The 18,739-nt window shown below is 48.1% G+C and overlaps 1 long non-coding RNA gene across 1 annotated transcript in view; it reads left to right on the plus strand.

The window, feature by feature from the left end:
• The window catches only part of LOC138295768 (uncharacterized), a 119,368-nt gene extending 101,032 nt beyond the window's left edge, over nt 1–18,336 (plus strand). The window contains exons 2-3 of the long non-coding RNA XR_011203682.1: nt 16,457–16,814; nt 17,717–18,336. This is a non-coding gene — a long non-coding RNA (uncharacterized lncRNA). The remainder of the gene's footprint in view (nt 1–16,456; nt 16,815–17,716) is intronic.
• Nucleotides 18,337–18,739: the final 403 nt, after the last annotated feature.

Below are 18,739 nucleotides of genomic sequence, written 5' to 3' on the forward strand. Positions count from 1 at the left end.
CCTCTACCAGGAGCACGAACGCCGGCGGCGAAGACCACAGGGGAGGGGGGAGAGGGGAGGGAAAAAACACACGCAACACCCCCACCCACGACAACACGCACACTAATACAGCATGACACATAACAGTTACGCCCCCCCCCGGGAAGAATGCAAGGACAAAAGGAAATTAGTGTAACCATTGTAATATATTAAAATCCTGTACGCAAAAATATATATATATGCACTATATACAAAATATACACCAAGAATAGTAGTCCAGGTAGTGCTCCATTGAAGTCCGTGGAACACTGGGCCCACACTCAATCCCCAAAATGACGGAGAGAACACTGCAGGGGCATCAGATAGCAATAAAACAGGCACCTCAGGGGGAAGGGAAAGGGGGGGGCACCTCAGCTGGTTGAGTGCACGACGCCAAATCCACGAGGGGGCCACATGCCCACTGTTCCATCCTGGGGATTGCAAAGCCACAGTCTCTCAAGTCTCTACAGTGGGTGGTTTGCCCACTGTTCCATCCTGGGGAGTGCAAAGCCACAGTCTCTCAAGTGGATAACAGTCTCCACTGGTTCTGGAGGGGGCTTTGTGCCCAGAGTGCTTCATCCTGCAAGGGACAGAGGTAGGGGATGTTTGTCTCCACTGGTTCTGGAGGTGGCTTTGTACCCAGAGTGCTTCATCCTGCCAAGGACAGAGGTAGTGGATGATTTTCTCCACTAGTTCTGGAGGGGGCTTTGTGCCCAGAGTGCTTCATCCTGCCAAGGACAGAGGTAGTGGATGTGATACTCTACTGGTTCTGGAGGGGGCTTTGTGCCCAGAGTGCTTCATCCAGCTCGTGACGGACTCAGTAGCGTCAGTGCCCTTGGCGCTCATGGGCCAGCGGTGCTTGTTGCGGCGGTGTCATTGGCAGCGGTGCTTGTTGTGGCGGTGCCCTGTTCAGCGGTGCTTGTGGCGGCGGTGCCCTGTTCAGCGGTCCTTTGCAATGACGCAGCTGCTGGCGGTCCTGTCTGGCCCAGCGGGGCCGGTGCTGGTGGTCCTTCATGGCCCAGCGGGGCTGGTGCTGGCGGTCCTTCATGGCCCAGCGGGGTTGGTGCTGGTGGTCCTGTCTGGCCCAGCAGGGCTGGCGCTGGCGGTTCTATCTGGCGCAGCGGGGCTGGTGCTGGCAGTCCTGTCTGGCCCAGGGGGCCTGGTGCTGGCGGTCCTGTCCTGGGCAGCAGGGCTGGTGCTGGCGGTCCTGTCCTGGACAGCAGGGCTGATGCTGGCAGTCCTGTCCTGGGCAGCAGGGCTGGTGCTGGCGGTGGCCTCCTGGGAAGCAGGGCTGGTGCTGGCAGTGGCCTCCTGGGCAGCAGGGCTGGTGCTGGCGGTGGTGTCCTGGGCAGCAGGGCTAGTGCTGGCGGTGGCCTCCTGGGCAGCTGGGCAGGTGCTGGCGGTGGCCTCCTGGGCAGCGGGGATGATGGCAGCCTCCTGGGCAGCGGGGATGATGGCCACCTGGGCAGCTGGGCTGGTGCTGGCCTCCTGGGCAGCTGGGCGGTTGCCTCCTGGGCAGCGGGGATGTTGGCGGTCTTCTCCGCCGTGCTGCTCTTCCCAGACTTGCTGACTTTCTTGTGGCCCTTCCCCACCTTGGAAGGTGTCGCAGCTGACTCCACACTCCCACCTGTACCCCTGGGAGTGGCTTTGGTGGCTGGAGTCTTTCCCGTCTCCCGCCGGGCACTGGCCAACTTTTGATGCTTGACAGGTGGGGGACTCTCTGTGCTGTGGCTCCGTGCCACACTGGCTGCCCTGGTGGCCGGTGCACTCCAGATTCCAGTGACTACAGGCACCACTGGTCCCGGAGATGTTGTGGTTGAGGTGCTAGGTTGGGACCTGGAGAGTCGGGCCCTAGGAGACGGACGGGGTGGGGGAGGTGAGGAAAAGAGGTCAAGGTTGGAGAGGAAAAGTTTATTGGGAACACTGGGACGGGTAGCTGGAGGGGGTTTGGGAGTGGAGGAAAAGGTTGTGGTTGTAGGAGGTGTTCGTTTGGTGACCTTGTGTGAAGGTGCATGTGCTGGAGGCTGTCGTGAGGTGGATGGCTGTTGGGTGGGTGTGTGCCTGCGTTTGTGTATCTTGGGAGGTGGCGTCACAGACACACTGGGAGAGGACACAGGGGACTTGTGAATTGTAGTAGCGGTGGTGACTGCACGTGAGCGGGGTGGTGTGGTGTGTGTGCTGGTGATGGAAGCAGTGACTGTGGATGTAGTGCATGCAGGTGTGAGTGTAGACGAGACTGGGAGGGAGGAGGGAGACGAGGAGGAGGGGGACACAGTGGAGGCAGTGGATATTGGTGTATCTGCATGTGTCTGATGCTTACGTGAGTGCCTGTGGGATGTGTGGTGCTTATGTTTGCCTGAGCTTTCCTTGTGTGTTGAGGTGTGTGCATGCTGGTCTGAAGGTGGGCTTGGGATAGGCTGAGGTAGAGGGGATTAGGACTGGGTGGAGGAAGTTGGAGGGGGGAGGCTAGAGACAGGGACAATGGCTGCCATCAGTGCTGAGGCCAGAGTCTGAAAAGCTCGCTGAAGGGCCGCCTGACCAGAATGAATGCCCTCCAGGAATGCATTTGTTTGTTGTAACTGCCTTTCTACACCCTGGATGGCATTCAAAATGGTAGTCTGACAAACAGTGAGGGACCTGAGGAGGTCAATGGCCTCCTCACTGAGGGAAGCAGGGGTGACTGGGGAGAGGCTGAGGTGCCTGGGGCGAAGGTGATGCCCACCCTCCTGGGTGAGCGGGCACGGGGCAAAGGCTGAGGGGCTGCTGGGAGGGCGTTGCTGGTGGGGGGGGTGGCGGCTATACCTGTAGATGCGGAGGGCACAGATGTTGCCACCACCACATGGGAGCTCCCGTCAGAGGACGAGTCCGTGTCACGGGTGTCAGCTCCTGTCCCCGCCATGGAGCTCCCCTCGCCCTCCGTCCCACTGGTGAACTCCGAGTCCATTGTCTGGCCCTCCAGGGCCATGTGGGATGCAGCTCCCTCCTGCTCCGGTGCCACTGCTCCTTCGCCTGATGATGCTAATGCACACAAGAACAGGGAGACCACAAAAAGGGGGACGACGACAGAAGAAAGACATGTTGAGTGCATGCATTACCGCTACCGTTGGCGGACACGACAGACACAGAAGACCCCTGCACTATGCCGCGCACTTGGGCTCCACTGTTCAATCCCTGGGACATGGCCTACAAGGCTATAGCCGAAATCTGCACACATGGATGACACAGGAGCCTGACTAGGTGTACTTGGCACTGTACACAGGTGGGGTGGGGTGCCACAGGGTCTGCCAGAACAAGGGGACATAACTAGCACACTCGCCCTGGCCTAGGGAAACCCACGGCCCACCTCCCCCACCCAGACACCTCCACTGCACGCAGAATCAGCAGAATGAGAGTGTACTCACCCCCTTGTGGCTGCTGTGATGCCCTCAAGCACCCATCCAGCTCCGGGTACGCCACCACCAGGATCCTGAACATCAGGGGGGTCATGGTGCGACGGGCACCCCTCCCTCGTTGGGAGGCCATCCCCAGCTGGGCCTCCGCTGTCTTTTTGCTCCAGCAGCGAATGTCCTCCCATCTCTTACGACAGTGGGTGCTCCGTCTGTGGTAGACCCCCAGGGTCCGGACGTCCTTGGTGATGGCATGGCAAATATCCTTTTTCTGACCTACATGAATTGTACAGGGGGAAAAGAAAGGTTATTACCAACTGCACCGTCACAGTCATTGGCCCCCATCCCTACCCTTGCCATGTGGCACATGCACTCACCGTCGTTTCATGCACGCCACAATCTCCCACCCCATCTTTCATCCACCCCACTCCACACAGGCATAGCCCATACAGCATGCTCCCAGTGTACTTACCTGTTTGTCTGGAGAACCGTAGAGCAGCATGTACTGGGGGAGGACCCCATCCGCAAGTTTCTCCAACTCCTCTGATGTGAAGACAGGGGCCCTTTCCCCAGACGCACGAGCCATCGTCCCTTCCAGACAGAGGTCACAGCAGCACTTGCAGTGTAGGTCCTCTCCTTTCGAAGATCAGGTATCGAGTGATTGAACAGATAGAAAATGGCAGTCACGTCCGCGGTGGTGCGTACCGTCACCGCCGGCATACATCCTCATTGGCTCCTGGGACACATAGGGTCCAATGTTAACCAATGCAGAATTGTGCCGTGGTCTTTGATCGCCTATCTCGATGGTGTACAACACCAGCGCAGTTACCTCACATCCCATTGTCCCACTTTACAGGTCAGGCAGCCGCCATTTCAGGGGCCCACATGGCTTAATTTTTAACTGCGTCACACAAACCTAGGCCTTGCCTCAAGATTCATACAGGCCAAATTTCGGATTAAGATTTGTGTTCTGTGTAAACTATGGGTACGTACCTCTGAGTTGGTTGACTCTGTGCTCGCTGTTTTCCTTCATAGGCACCGTCAGATGGGACATGTGAGGAGATGGCGGTATCCCCCGGTGTACAGACCGCTGGTGGACCTGTCGACAATGGAGGAAAGACATGTGATCATCACCTACAGACTTTATCGTGCCACAATCCTGGAACTGTGTGCCCAGTTGGAGCCAGACCTGATGTCAGCTATCCGCCATCCCACAGGAATCCCCCCTCAAGTGCAGGTGCTGTCAGTACTCCATTTCCTTGCAAATGGGTCATTTCAAACAACAGTGGCCATAGCATCAGGGTTGTCCCAGTCTATGTTTTCCAACATGTTGTCCAGAGTGTTGTCTGCCCTGCTGAGACACATGCAGAGCTACATTGTTTTCCCTCAGGTGGAGGATTTGCCTACAGTGAAAGGTGACTTCTATGCCCTGGGACATATCCCCAACATCATAGGTGCCATTGAAGTGGAGCACAATGGTTAAAGTGGCAGACCCTGATGCAGAGATCTGGCCCGAGACCAGGGTTGAATTCACACCTGGGTGGGTCTTGGGCTCAATTCCCTTGGACCATATAATTCTCGCCTCAGTGCCTGATCTAATTAATGGCTCCCACTCTGGGCAATAGCTTGCTTAATCTCCACAATGGCCCTGACAGTGCTTGGATGCCTGGTTTTACCCTGGGGGTTGCCCAGGAGTGGGTGCCTCACAGGGAAAAGCCAGGAGGGGTTCCACAGCAGTATGCGTACAGCGCCTTGAGACCCTAACCGGTGAGTAGTGCGCTATACAAGTGCGAAATGTTTTTAATTTTTTTTTTACAATTTTATTGATGAGACACATGTGGCTTTGGTACCCCCCACAGGAGTGAACAGGTGTACAGAAACCGGAAGAGTTATCATTCCATGAATGTGCAGATGATGTGTTTGGCAGACCAGTACATCTCCCATGTGATTGCCAAATTCCCTGGCTTAGTGCATGACACTTACATCCTGCGGAATAGCAGCATCCCTTATGTGATGTGTCAACTCCAGAGGCACTGTGTGTGGCTATTAGGTGAGCACCTGGAAGCAAGTCAGTGGGAATGGTTGTCTGGGTCTGGGGATATCCCTACAGGTTAGTGTGTGTCTAACAGTTGTCCCTCGCCATTTGCAGGTGACTCTGGTTACCCCAACCTGTCATGGCTACTGACCCCAGTGAGGAATCCCAGGACAAGGGCAGAGGAACGCTACAATGAGGCCCATGGGCGAACTCGGCGGATAATAGAGCGGCCCTTCGGCCTCCTGAAGGCCAGGTTCAGGTGCCTACATATGACAGGTGGATCCCTATTCTACTCACCGAAGAAGGTGTGCCAAATCATCGTGATCGTGGCCTGCTGTATGCTTCACATCTTAGCTTTGCGACAACAGGTGCCTTTTCTGCAGGAGGATGGTCCAGATGGCAGTGTTGTTGCAGCTGTGGAGCCTGTGGACAGTGAAGACGAGGAAGCAGAAGAAGACGACATCGACAACAGGAACTTGGTGATCCTGCAATATTTCCAGTGAGACACAGGTAAGAATGCAAACCTGCCTACTACATGTACTTTAACACTACTACCTCTCTACTGTCTGTTGTTTTCACCCAGGTTATGGTCACTGAGTTGTCACTTTCCCTTTCGATTTCACAGATGTGGGTCCCACTGTGTGACATTTGCTGTGTTTCCTCATGGACTAGAGCTGTTTGACATAGGTATGTTAACATTACATTTGAAAGAGCATTTTGACACTGTGATTGCTAATACACTTTTATGAATCACAAACTGACTCCAGATTGTTTTGTGCTTCAAGGATATTTATTTAAGTGCTCAATATTGGAGGGGGTTGTAAAATGGTGAGGGGTGATGGTGGAGGAATGTCCATGGCGGAGTCCAATCTATTAGTCTCACAGGTGCATTGCCCAAATGGGCATAGGAAGTGGAGTTGGGGCAATTTGAGGATGGACAGGGTGACAAAGTGGGACAGAAGGATGACATTCAGGGCGGTCTCATTTCTTGGCGGGGGTCTTGGCATCATTCTCTGTCTTTGCCCTGGATCTCAGGGACCGTTTGCGGGGTGGTTCTCCCTCTGCAGGGGTTTCGGTGCTGGTGTGGTGGTCCTGTGGCGGGGCGTCGGGTCTACTACCGCTGGCGTAAGTGGTGGGCAGTTCATCGTCCAGACTAGTGTCAGGGGCCCCTTGTTGTGCCACAGTGTCCCTCCTGGTGTTGAGTACTTCCTTCAGCACCCCTACCATGGTGCCCAGGGTGGAATTGATGGATCTGAGTTCCTCCCTGAAGCCCAAACACTGTTCCTCCTGCAGGCGCTGGGTCTCCTGAAACTTGGCCAGCACTGTTGCCATCGTCTCCTGGGAGTGGTGGTAGGCTCCCATGATGTTGGAGAGGGCCTTGTGGAGAGTGGGTTCCCTTGGCCTGTCCTCCCCCTGTCGCACAGCAGCCCTCCCAGTTCCCCTGTGTTCCTGGGCCTCTGTCCCCTGAACCGTGTGCCCGCTACCACTGCCCCCAGGTCCCTGTTGTTTTTGGGGTGGTGGATTAGCCTGGGTTCCCTGTAGTGGTGGACACACTGCTGATTGATGTGTCCTGGGGACTGAGGTATGGGCCCGTTGGGTGGGTGCTGTGCTGGTGTTTCCAGAGGGGGGAAGCTCTGTGGTGGCCTGTGACTATGTGAGGGGAACTGACTGTCCCGAGGTCCCCGATGGGCCGGGCTGGTCATCTAGATCCAGTTGGACAGAGCTGCTGTCATCACTGTAGGCCTCTTCTGTTGGTGGTGTGGACATGTGTGGACCCTCATGTCCGGTGACGTTTGGTAGGGGTCCTGCAGGGGGATAAAAGTATGTTTATTACATCTGTGTGTGCTATGGTGTGCAATAGGTGGGTGGCCGTCTACCCCAGTGCTTGCATTCCTGTGTGGGACCTTGTGTGATGGTGGTTTAGGGGGGTATATGGGTATGTGCAGTGGCCAAGCTTTGGTGATGGGTGTCCATGCTTTGTTGTTGCATGCTGGGCTTGGTGTTAGGATGTGTGGTTTGTGATGTTGGGACATTTGTGAGGAGTTGGAGTGATGGGGTGAGGGTGAGGGTGGGGGTATGTGATAGCATGCAAGTAGGGTGGGGGATGTAATAGTTAAGATTTGACTTACCAGATTCCATTCCTCCATCTACTCCTGCGAGGACCTCAGGATGCAGAATCGCCAAGACTTGCTCCTTTCATGTTGTTAGTTGTGGGGGAGGAGGTGGGGGTCCGCCGCCAGTCCTCTGAACCCCAAGGTGGTTTCTTGAGACCAAAGAACGCACCTTCCCCCGTAGGTCGTTCCACCTCTTCCTGATGTCATCCCTATTTCTTGGGTGCTGTCCGACTGCGTTGACCCTGTCCACTATTCTGCGCCATAGCTCCATCTTCCTTGCTATGGAGGTGTGCTGCACCTGTTATCCGAATAGCTTTGGCTCTACCCGGACGATTTCCTCCACCATGACCCTGAGATCCTCCTCAGAGAACCTGGGGTGTCTTTACCGTGCCATGGGGTGGCGTGGGTGATGTGTGGGGTGGTGTGTGTAGTGATAAGTGGGGTGATATTTAGTGGTGTGTTGTGTGAGGTGCATGGAAGTTCTGTGGGTGATGGTATTGTGTGCCTGTGGATGCTTGGTAGTTGTTTGTGGTATCTCTCTCTAGCCTTCTCTCGGTAATTCTGGTCGTAGGGTTTGTGGGTGATGTGGGTGTGTGTTTTATATTGTAATGGGTGGGTGGGAGTGGTGTGTGTATGTGTATCAGGTGTGTGTATTTCAATTTGTCCATTGTGGTAGTGTTTTGTAAATGTGTGTGTATTTTGAGCACGGCGGTATGTACCGCCAATGGAATACCGCGATTGAAAGACCGCCACGTGGATTCGTGGATCGTGATAGTGTGGGCGTATTTCTGTTGGCGTGACGGTGGAGGTTTTGTTTTCGCCAGTTTATTACTGACCTTTGGTATGGCGGACTTGTGTGGGTGTCTGAATTTTGGCGGATTCCGAGCTGTGGCTCATAATAGCTGTGACGGAATTCCGCGGCGGTGTGTTGGAAGTCTTCTGTATGGCGGTAAGCGGCTTTTACCGTCAATGTTGTAATGACCGCCTAAGTCAGCAGTGACCAAGCGCTGAGGATGACAATGGACCCGATGAACACTACTTACCCTTGTGTATAGTTTTATTCATACTTGGATTTAGATAATTAGGCTTTGACTAGTTAGCGTACTGTAGATTATATGTAGTACATAGTGTTTTTCTTAGGGGGCGGCTTTTTTGATTTCTCTTTTTCTTTGGTGTTTCTAGGTGGGTGGGTGGTGTTTTGGGTGTGTGTGTTGTTATAAAAAATAAATAAACCAAAACATATATATCATTTTAGAATAATCCTCAAAAATGTACATTTGTTTAGGCAATATATTTAGTTAGTTAATGTTTAGCTGTAGTTACTGTTGTGCTTGTCTACAGATGTGTTTTAAGAGGGGTGGGGAGTTAATGTTTGTCATGTGGTGTTCAATGTATAGGAAAAATTATGATAAGCTAAGTTTGTTGCAGGTATAAGCTAGGAAACGATTGTGTAGGTTAGGTTAGAATAGGTAGGTTAGTCAGTTTAGGGAATTTTAGGCTGATATTTTTCATTTTATTAAATCTTGTTTTTTCCTACTGTATGGTCTCCATCACGATTTACTATCTAGGTGATAGCATGTCTGCACAGGTCATGGTAGACACATGCCTTCGGCTTTGCAAGCACTACTTTGAAGTGTGTGACTATGTGTATCCCCTGTGGTCAAGGAACTGCCAGGTTGGCCATGGTGCCACATCAGCTATCTGCCGACATTGTTCATCAACATACGTGACGATCTGGATGGTCATGGATACACATCCCAAAATGGGTATTCATATGCAGGTGCTCTGTGTTGGTAAGTTATGGGGCATGCATTGTTGGAATCTTGTTGTAATTTCACTCACCCTAAATCTAGGGTTTATTACTGACGCACTCATGGCTGCCCCTCACAATCTTACACATGCATCATTTGTTTGTCACATGAATTGTGAACTGTTGCTACCATCCTTGCTTAGCCCAGCCACTTGTGTTGTGATTTTAACAGCTGTCACAATTCATACATGCTACCTGTGGCATGGCATGCTTGGGAGCTTCAGGAACTGCTTGTTAATCAACGTAGTTAGTCAGTGTGTATGTGGCTTTGTGACTGTCACAAATCGACACAAATCCCTTTTGCAAGTACTCAATGTATTGGCTTCATACAATACAACTGATTCCAAGTTTTACTTGCTCAGAAACACTTTCAACACAAAGGATGTAGTAAGTGATTGTATTTACATGTGCCAATGTATATGATGTACTGATGTTCATTTTCACAGGACAATTACCGCACTAGATATATCATTAGATGTCCAAACAGAGTCCGGGTAAACGTGTCATGGGACATGTGTGGAAGAGGAGTGCTTCAGTGAGGAGGTGACCACAATGCCATTAGGGAAGATTGGTCACAATGACAGTACACATATGTGAGAGGTTAACAGTGGGAGGTTTAAATTGAGGATGGTGCCAGGTGTTTTTACACTGGCATGATCTTTGGCACAGAGGAAAGCAGAAAGAAGCTGTGTCCACAGAAAAAAAGCTACTGGGCAGTCTTCCTGGTGAATGATGTGCCTTCTACAACTTCATCCTATGATGTATGTGGTGCCTCCTGTGACTGGGGTATTGTAGTTGCTGAAATAGAGGGAGGCACACACACATCAAGGGCTGAAGATATGGATGCTGTGTCCACAGCAGCTCTCATCTGTCAGAACACATGAGGCAGCACATCAGCAAGGAGGGCCTTCATGGTCTGCAACACTGTAGCAACATCACAGCTAAGGGCACCCAATATTGCAATGAGGAAGACCAGCTTCCGCTTCATGGACTCCAAGACATTTTGAATTGCCCCCAGCCTGTTGGGTGTCGTACCTGCAACACAGACATCCTTGCACCATCCAGCTTTGCAGAGCTGAGTGATTTTGTGCAGGAAGGGACACATGCAAAGACACTAACACAAAATGTGTTTCCATCTATCTATAAACATATTGGCAGTTGCAAAGGTGTATTGATCCATTCAAGGTCAATTATTTACCACCAAATCATTTTAATCCTACCTCATACCATCCTAAATAAAGTAATATTTTTGGGTAGGCACAGACACAGCTTAAACTAAGTTTCTTTAGCAATGTTTTTCTACTTACCAGAATAGACCTTATCATGATCTTTCTGAACCAAGAGGATCTAGTTTTCCTCTGGCGCTACGGTTGAGACAGCCGAGTCGGTATTATCTTGACTCAGCGGGTTGGACTGACCAATAATGAAGCATGCCACTATTAGGTGGGTGGGACCTTTCCATCCATAAAAAGGATTTCCCTGTATGGGACTAGGTAAAAAACTTGGAGCCAATATCAGAGGTATTGCTAGCTATGGAACATGATCCGGCTCCACTGTGTTGTGTGATTGTGCAATGATGTAGGAGTTAGTGACGTTTTAGGGTATCTCCTACCTCTCTGTAGTGTTGAATACGTTGCATTTGTACCCTTTCCTGGTGATGCAGAGAGGCATTTCCCATCACTTGCTGTTCCACCCTGTGCAACATGCCTCATAGATGATGCCCAATGAGAGTTAAATATGGATAGATGCTACAGTTGATACAGTGATGGGAGTGAGGTGATGGTGTTTTAAAGATGTCTCTGGGCATGTTATTTTAGCAACTGGGCCTGCTGCTTGTGCCCTTTAGCCCAGTAACATTTGTTTCTGCTTCATTTTGTTATTTTAGAATTGGCCACATTTCTGGTGGTATATTATTTTGTGTATCCAGTTGTCCTTTCACCTAGGAAAGCATCACATTTCTTAGCACAATATTCTTTCATGCAGTGCTTTCCCCATTGCTGCAAGGAGATAGGATTGTTGTCATAAGTGGTACACTGCATCTCTAATATTCACAGAAACATAGATATTTTTACGTGGGGACATTTTCTCTGAACACCTGTTGTTTAATTATAAAAACATTTCCCTGTCCCATGCACATTAGAGGGACGTTCCAGCCAGGTGACCACAACGGCATGCTGTTTGACTTTATTACAGCTGCTTACTGAGACCACTAGTTCCCTGGCCCACATGGGGTTGGTGTCTCTATAGATAACAGGCTTCTTCACTACTGTCATACTCAGGTATGGGGGATGATGTGTTCCCAGGGAAAATCCTGAAGGGCATATTAGGGGTTATCTTGCTGTTCTCTACATAGCTTAGCTAGGAATTGCATATGTTGTGCATAGTGACAGTATGGTGGGACTTTTCCTGTGTTTCACTTTCTTTGTCACCATTTTGCTTCTAGTATGTTTCATCATTCTCATTATTGCATTTCATGCCATTTTATCTGAGACACAGCTGATTCAATAAATCTTATGGAACCATTTCTTGCCTCTGTTTGTTGCATGTGAGGGACTAAGGTAACTGAGAGGAAAGGTTGAGATCTGATACACCACAATTTCCCTGATAATTTATAATGTCACATGCACAGTTGCCACAAATTTTCCCTACTCTTGGGCAGAGATAAGGTGCTGCTTGCTGGCAGGAAACGGATTGGGCTAACAATTGTCGCATGGTGCACCGGTTCCAGTCCTGGGAATATACTGTACCAGAACCGTTAATATACCACCGCTGCCTGGTTCTAAAGAAAACCTCTCTGTCTCCATCAACAATGTCAAGCTACAACATATGGCTGATCCTGCACAGCAGACCTAGAAGACTCCTGGATAGTACCGACTCCCTCTCACTACAGACCAGGATGTTCTTCTACAGGTTTTGAGCAGCAATGCTGCCACCTCTCTGAGCTTGGGGAGGGTGGAAAATGATCTTTTATTAGTTCCATTAACTTCTGCAACAAGCAATGCCATCAATATTGAGCGATTTTACTCAAATTCAACTTAAATGGATGGAATAGTCTTCTATGAACCACCAAGGGAGACTTCTGCCAGTACTCCTCTTCCAAACACGGCTCCAATTTTTGCACGAACTGCTTCTGAAAATTTTGCCAACTTCAATGACTCTTTTTCTGACTAACCTGCCTCTTCTACACACAAGACTGTCAAGAGCGCGTAAGCTGATAAATTGGCTCAAAATTAACTATTTTATTCTTCCTTTGAACTATCTTTGGCTCTTATTAACTATACTTGCCTTTTTTGGATTGGGTTTGTCATCGTCTTTTTCTTATTAATACGTGGTCATTACCTTCCTGAATGCTCTACAGTTGAACCGGTGGAAGACGTCCTAAAACCAAATTTTTCCTCCAATAAGGTCCGCAGAGACTTGTCCCTAGTGAATATTTCAGCTACACCAATTCCAGATGGGATTGTCTGGGATAAAGTATCTTTTGAAAATATGGCCCTACGGAGGTTATTTGAATTCCTCATGTATTTAAACTTTGAATGAATAATGTAATAACACCTATAGTTGTTTCTGATGATTGAGATGTAAAAACAGTTGATACCATGTTATCTGAATTAGAATATTTTACTGTATTTGAAAGTGAAGATGTTTATAAATAAAAAGAAAATTATGGGACTATGTTCTGTTATAACTATTATGGACATTATTACATTCACAGAACAAATACCCCAAAGACTTTTTTTATTTTCACACAATGGGAACATTGTCCTATTACGCCAGTGGGGAGTTCGTAAACATACTCCGAAAAGTTAGCATATTTTTCTGGGCAGAATGTTAAAAATTCTGAGTTGTATTATTTTAAATTGCCTATAATGGACATGCACTATATGGTATTAACTGATACAAAATTGATTTGATCTGATTCCTTTGTTTCCCGGTTGGCTATAGAAGGCTATGAATATTGGCTGAAGACTATTGATTTAAAAAGTGTATGGGGAACAAAAAATTGGCAATAAGGGAAAAGGAAGCTTTAGTTAGAACATGCCTGATACCTGTTCAAATTATAATTTTAAATGAAATTTTACAACAGAGAAGTTTGTAAAATTTAAGGAGTTGAATGTGCCCAGTATCCACACCACTGCTAAACTTTATAAATGGCAAAAATATATTAATGCAACTGAAGTTCAGCTCGATGGGTGGGTCCAAAATAGAACCTTTAACACATCACTCTCACATCCTGGTGGGTGGTTATTGTGGCTAGTGGACACAAATGGCTGTCATGCGTGTTTTGTAAACTTCACAGTGGGTTTTAGAACGAATAGACCAGACCCTCCCTATGTGTCATCAGAACATCCAGGTATAGTAGCAACATACAGTGTAGGGAAATTGTGCCAGAGCTGGTTAAAAAGTTCCTCACTAGATGCTGTTTAGGAACACCTAAGTCTCCGGTCTAATAACACGGACTCGCAGGATTTCCTGTTAGGCTCCAGAAGACAACGTAAAAAGTGCTTCTTATATGCAGTTTATATTCAAATTTGGAAACTTTCTCAGCAAGAAGCTGCTCCTCGGTTAAGGCAAAAAGATCAGGAAAATTTACAGAAAACATTAGTTGTTGTACATAATGGGATTAACACCTTGTTCGACTGCATATATACTTCAAACAACATTGTTTCCTCTGCAATAGACATTCTACAAAGTGATGCAGCTGGGTTGGACACTAGAGACAATGAAATCTGACCATGTTCCCTGGCAACATGTCAGCATGAGGGACATATTTTCAGCATTTAATTTGATGTGGCGGCAACAAATACTGGCTAAGAAGGAATCCACTTATGTTAAACATCAAGAAATTAGAAAAGTTGCCTTTTACTGTGGTTGAAATACCGTCTGCTGAATGGTTAATACATGGGGTTATAATTCTGCCTTTCTCAACACTTCAATTTGAATCCTGCTTGAAACACATTCCAGTAGGCAGATATGAAAGGCTAGGAGATAGTTAAATTCTTGAGGAGTCAGAGATTCCCTTTTCACACAAATGTCTCAGTGCCATTAAAAAGAGGTCATTCTTAGTGGCAGTAAATGCCAAAGTTCTGTGAGAGATTCAGTGGTTTGAAGGCAGCTGTCCTTGCACGGGCGGATAATGCTTCAGCAGCGAATTTAGCATGCTATCTGAAGAGAGTCTGAGTCCCCTTGATTAGATGTGAGTTCCAGGTGGTCTCTAATGGAAGCTATGGACTTCTTAACTGTGAGAACTGTTGTGGAGTGCGAGCCAAAATTGCTTACATGGTTTCAGTCTCCAAAATTGTCACCTGTTGCGGGAATGTTCTTTTCCCCCCTACACAACAGTTGAAAGTAGCAGATAGTTGGCCTCACATTGCTACTTCAAATGTTAATTTTGATAAGTTGAGCAGACTAAAGGCGTTATTATTTTAAAAACATGTGATGCTGAAATTTGCATACAAGACTTATGCACTCCAAGTGGCGAGGTCATCCACAGAAATATAGTCCCTTTTAAATACTTTCCGAGACATTTATGTGGGATGAATTGTTAACACGTCTAGTACTACTGGGATTGTACATTTCTTTAAGCCTGTTGGTTCTGGTTTTGTTAACACCTTTTCCTCTATATTTATCTCAATACCTTCAGCCATATAATCAATATTTTCGGGGATTTCCAATTACTGTGTCCTCTATACTTGCATGCTCAAGTGTGTTTTAACATGTTGTTATTGATGTTTATGTGTATATGTTTTGCACTGCATTTTTGTTGCATTTAAGTAAGAATTAGGCTGCTTTACCACTTTTGACCCAACAACGTGAGGGTGTTGTAGAGCCATTTTAGTGATGTCTATGGGCACGCTAATTTAGCAACTTAGGGTCAGATATATCAAAGAATTTGGCATTCGCAAACGGTGCGAATTGGTAAATTTCACCGTTTGCGAATGCAAAATCGCCTTTCACAATGTATGAAAGGCATTCGCAGTGCAAATATAAGGAATAGTTAAGATAGCAATTCCTTGCAACTGCGACATTAATTTGTGGGTCGCATTCTGCATAACGCACATAGCAACATGAATTTGTGAATCGCATTCTGCGAATCGCAAATTGCGATCTGGATTTGCGAATCGCAGAATGAGAATCGCAAAATCATGTCACTATTTGCGATACGCAGAATGTGATTCGCAAATTCTGTCTAGCAATGCAATGCATCAACAATTCGCAAATAGCGAATATTCGCAGAATGGCCTTTTGCACGTGCAATTTACCACAAAGTGAAATCAGGTGGTAAACAGGGGCAACCTTTATAAAGAGACCCAGAATGACTCAGCCTCTTTTCCACAATGGCTGCACTCTACGTGATGGCGAGGAGGATTGAGGAGGTTTGAGGAGAGAGAGGAGGACACATGAGCAAAATTTTTGTGTGTGCATTACCCTTTTTGACCAGACAGAGGAGGAGATATATGATGAGTACCGGTTAAGCTCTGCCTTTATACTTGACCTGATAGCTGATCTACAACCCATACTGCAGCGCAACACACACAGGACCAATAGCATACCCACCCATGTACAGGTATTATGCTCCCTGCACCTGTTAGCCTCAGGGAGCTATCAAGGGGTCATAGCAGCAGCTGGCAGGGTCTCACAGAGTGTTCTTCATGATTTTTCAATGCATTTCTCAATGCCAGGCTGAGCAAAACTGAACAGCACATAAGATTCCCTAACACCCCACAGGAATTACTACAGACAAAATTTGATTTCTACAAGATTGCCCAATTCCCGCATGTAATAGGCGCCATCGATGGGACACATGTAGCTATCTGTCCACCATCGGCCACAGGGTATGTTTATTGGAACTGCAAAAGTACACATTCCATGAACATACAAGTAATTAGCAATGCCTTCAACATTATAACGGATCTCGTGGCCAGATACCCAGGTAGCACACGACTCTGCATAGTGGAATTTACACAAGACTACTTGCTGGCGAATTTGGCAAAGGATACCTACTGGGTAATATAATAGTAGACAATATCGCATTGATGTATATGTGATGTCACGGATAACAATTACTCATTTTACTCTCCTGTCATTCCAGGAGACAGTGCCTACGCCCTATCTGAGTCCTGCAACGCCAGCCGAAAGGAAGTATAATGCTGCTCACAGGACAACCCGCAGCATTGTTGAGAGGACCTTTGGCCTGCTGAAGAGCCGCTTCAGATGCCTACACAAGAGTGGTGGTGCACTACAATACAGCCCTAAAACAACAAGCAAAACCGTGGCTACATGTGCTATGTTGCACAACATTGCTACAACGTGGGGCATACCAGTAGCACCCACCGAGCCGGACTCAGAGGAGGATGATGATCCCTTTCCACCCCTTCACCCAGCAGACAGAAGCAGTGCAGGAGAGGGCAGACAAAGATGTGCTGAGATCCCGTGCAACTATTTCTGATGTAAGTAATGACAATACCACGTCTATTTTATGTATTGCTGTAGGTAGCATCTTTATTGCCTTGACTTCAGGTAAGATATGTGTGATTAGGACATAGCTATGCACTATAAACAAACAGGTGCGAGTAACAGTGTTACATTATTAGCATCATAGTGTAACTGCTTTGATAAATGTTAAGCTAGTCCCCTGTACACCTCAACATTACTTCCGACATCCATGCACTTCACTTGAGTTCTGGGTTTCCTCTGTGGCACCTCTTGTAGCGAGTTCAAAGACAGTACTGTGTCTGGTACTGCGATGACTAGGATCCATCACAGGGGCTGTGAGACTGCCGAGGCTAGAGAGCTCCTCACTATCCCCACCACCCAGTTTGCTGTTTGTAGCACTCCGTGCTGTCTGCATTGTCTTCAAAACATTGGTTATTTGCACCAATCCTGGTGCAACGTCCAACCTGCAATGTGCCATCTCCATTTGTATGCCCACAGTACCAAGGCAGTTGTGGTAGTGAGCCAATTGACAGATCTGCAGAACTCATCCAACCTGCCCATTAATTGGTGATGGCACCTACGGATGGCTGACATGCTCCTGCTGCATCACAGTGCAGAGTTCCCTAATGGCGTTTGTCATCGCCTTTGAGTTTTCTGCTGCTGTTTGCTTTTCCTCATGCAGTTTGCACATGTTTTCATTAAGAGACTCAAATTGCTTGTGCATTGATCCCATGTTTTCATTGAGAGACTCGAACTGCTTGTGCATTGATCCCATGTTTTCATTGAGTGCATCCACCTGCTTGTGCATTGATCCCATGTTGTCCTTGTAAGACTCAAACTGCCTATGCATTTTGCCCATGCTATGATTGATTGACACTAACTGCCTGTGCAATGACCTCATGTGTTTACATTGCAGGCGCTGCACTTTCAGCATGGAAGCCTCAAGGCCGCCAAAAAGTGTTGGACCCTCACCTTCTCCTATGCAATGTCTGCCTGCTTCGTGACACCTCCTGAGGGAAGTGGACTGACACTGGGTTAGGGACTGCTGTCTGTCAGTGCTTCTAGCCTCTGGGGGTGGTGTGGGTACTTCATCCGGCATTTCATCAGAGTCCAGGTTATACTCAGGGAGACGTAGCACTCTTGCCCTGCGTCTTGTTGGTGCATGTATGAAGGACTCACTGGTGTTTGAGTCGGACTGTGGCTGAGTTTCGCTATCCCCCTCATTTCCACCTTCTGCTGTGTCAGGGCCCAGAACATCTGTAACAGCAATGTGAAGCATGTCATTTTTGATTAGTACTCAAATAGTTGCATAATAGAATTACATGTACACTGGCATAGTATCACTAACAGTCTTTTGTGTTGTTTCTCTGTTTGCTTTAACACTATCTTTATACTTATATGGTATTTGCACTTTAGGGGTGTGGACTACCACTTCCATAAGGCATTGTTGTGTTGTATGTAAGATGAGGCATGGACTACTTATCACACTGCATAGTGCCAATAGCTATTTTCTAAGGGGCATTTGTACATGCGCATATGGGGAGACACATCATTACTGTCCTTACCATTTCTGGTGTTGGGTGTGCCTGAGGTGTCATTGTCAGTGACACCACTGACAGCTTCAGGAAGCCGTGTCAACTCCACCATCTCTTCCATTGGGGTGGACAGTATCTGGGTGGGTGGTCCTCCTCCGGTGCTTCTTGCCTCCTTTGCCCTGCTGGCTACCCTCTCTTTGGCACGTGAACGCTAGTCGTACCATCACTTGCGTATCTCCTTGATGGAGCATTGCGCAACACCCACTGCGCATATTTTGATCTGCATGTCTGACCACAGTTTCCTCTTCTCACTTTCAGGTACCTGTAGTGAGTTTTTCCCAAAAAGTTTGTTGTGGTTCCTTACCACCTCCTAGGTGAGCACCTCTAATTCCTACTCACTGAAT

This window comes from Pleurodeles waltl, chromosome 1_2 (assembly GCF_031143425.1).
Source record: "Pleurodeles waltl isolate 20211129_DDA chromosome 1_2, aPleWal1.hap1.20221129, whole genome shotgun sequence".
Taxonomy (NCBI): Eukaryota; Metazoa; Chordata; class Amphibia; order Caudata; family Salamandridae; genus Pleurodeles; species Pleurodeles waltl.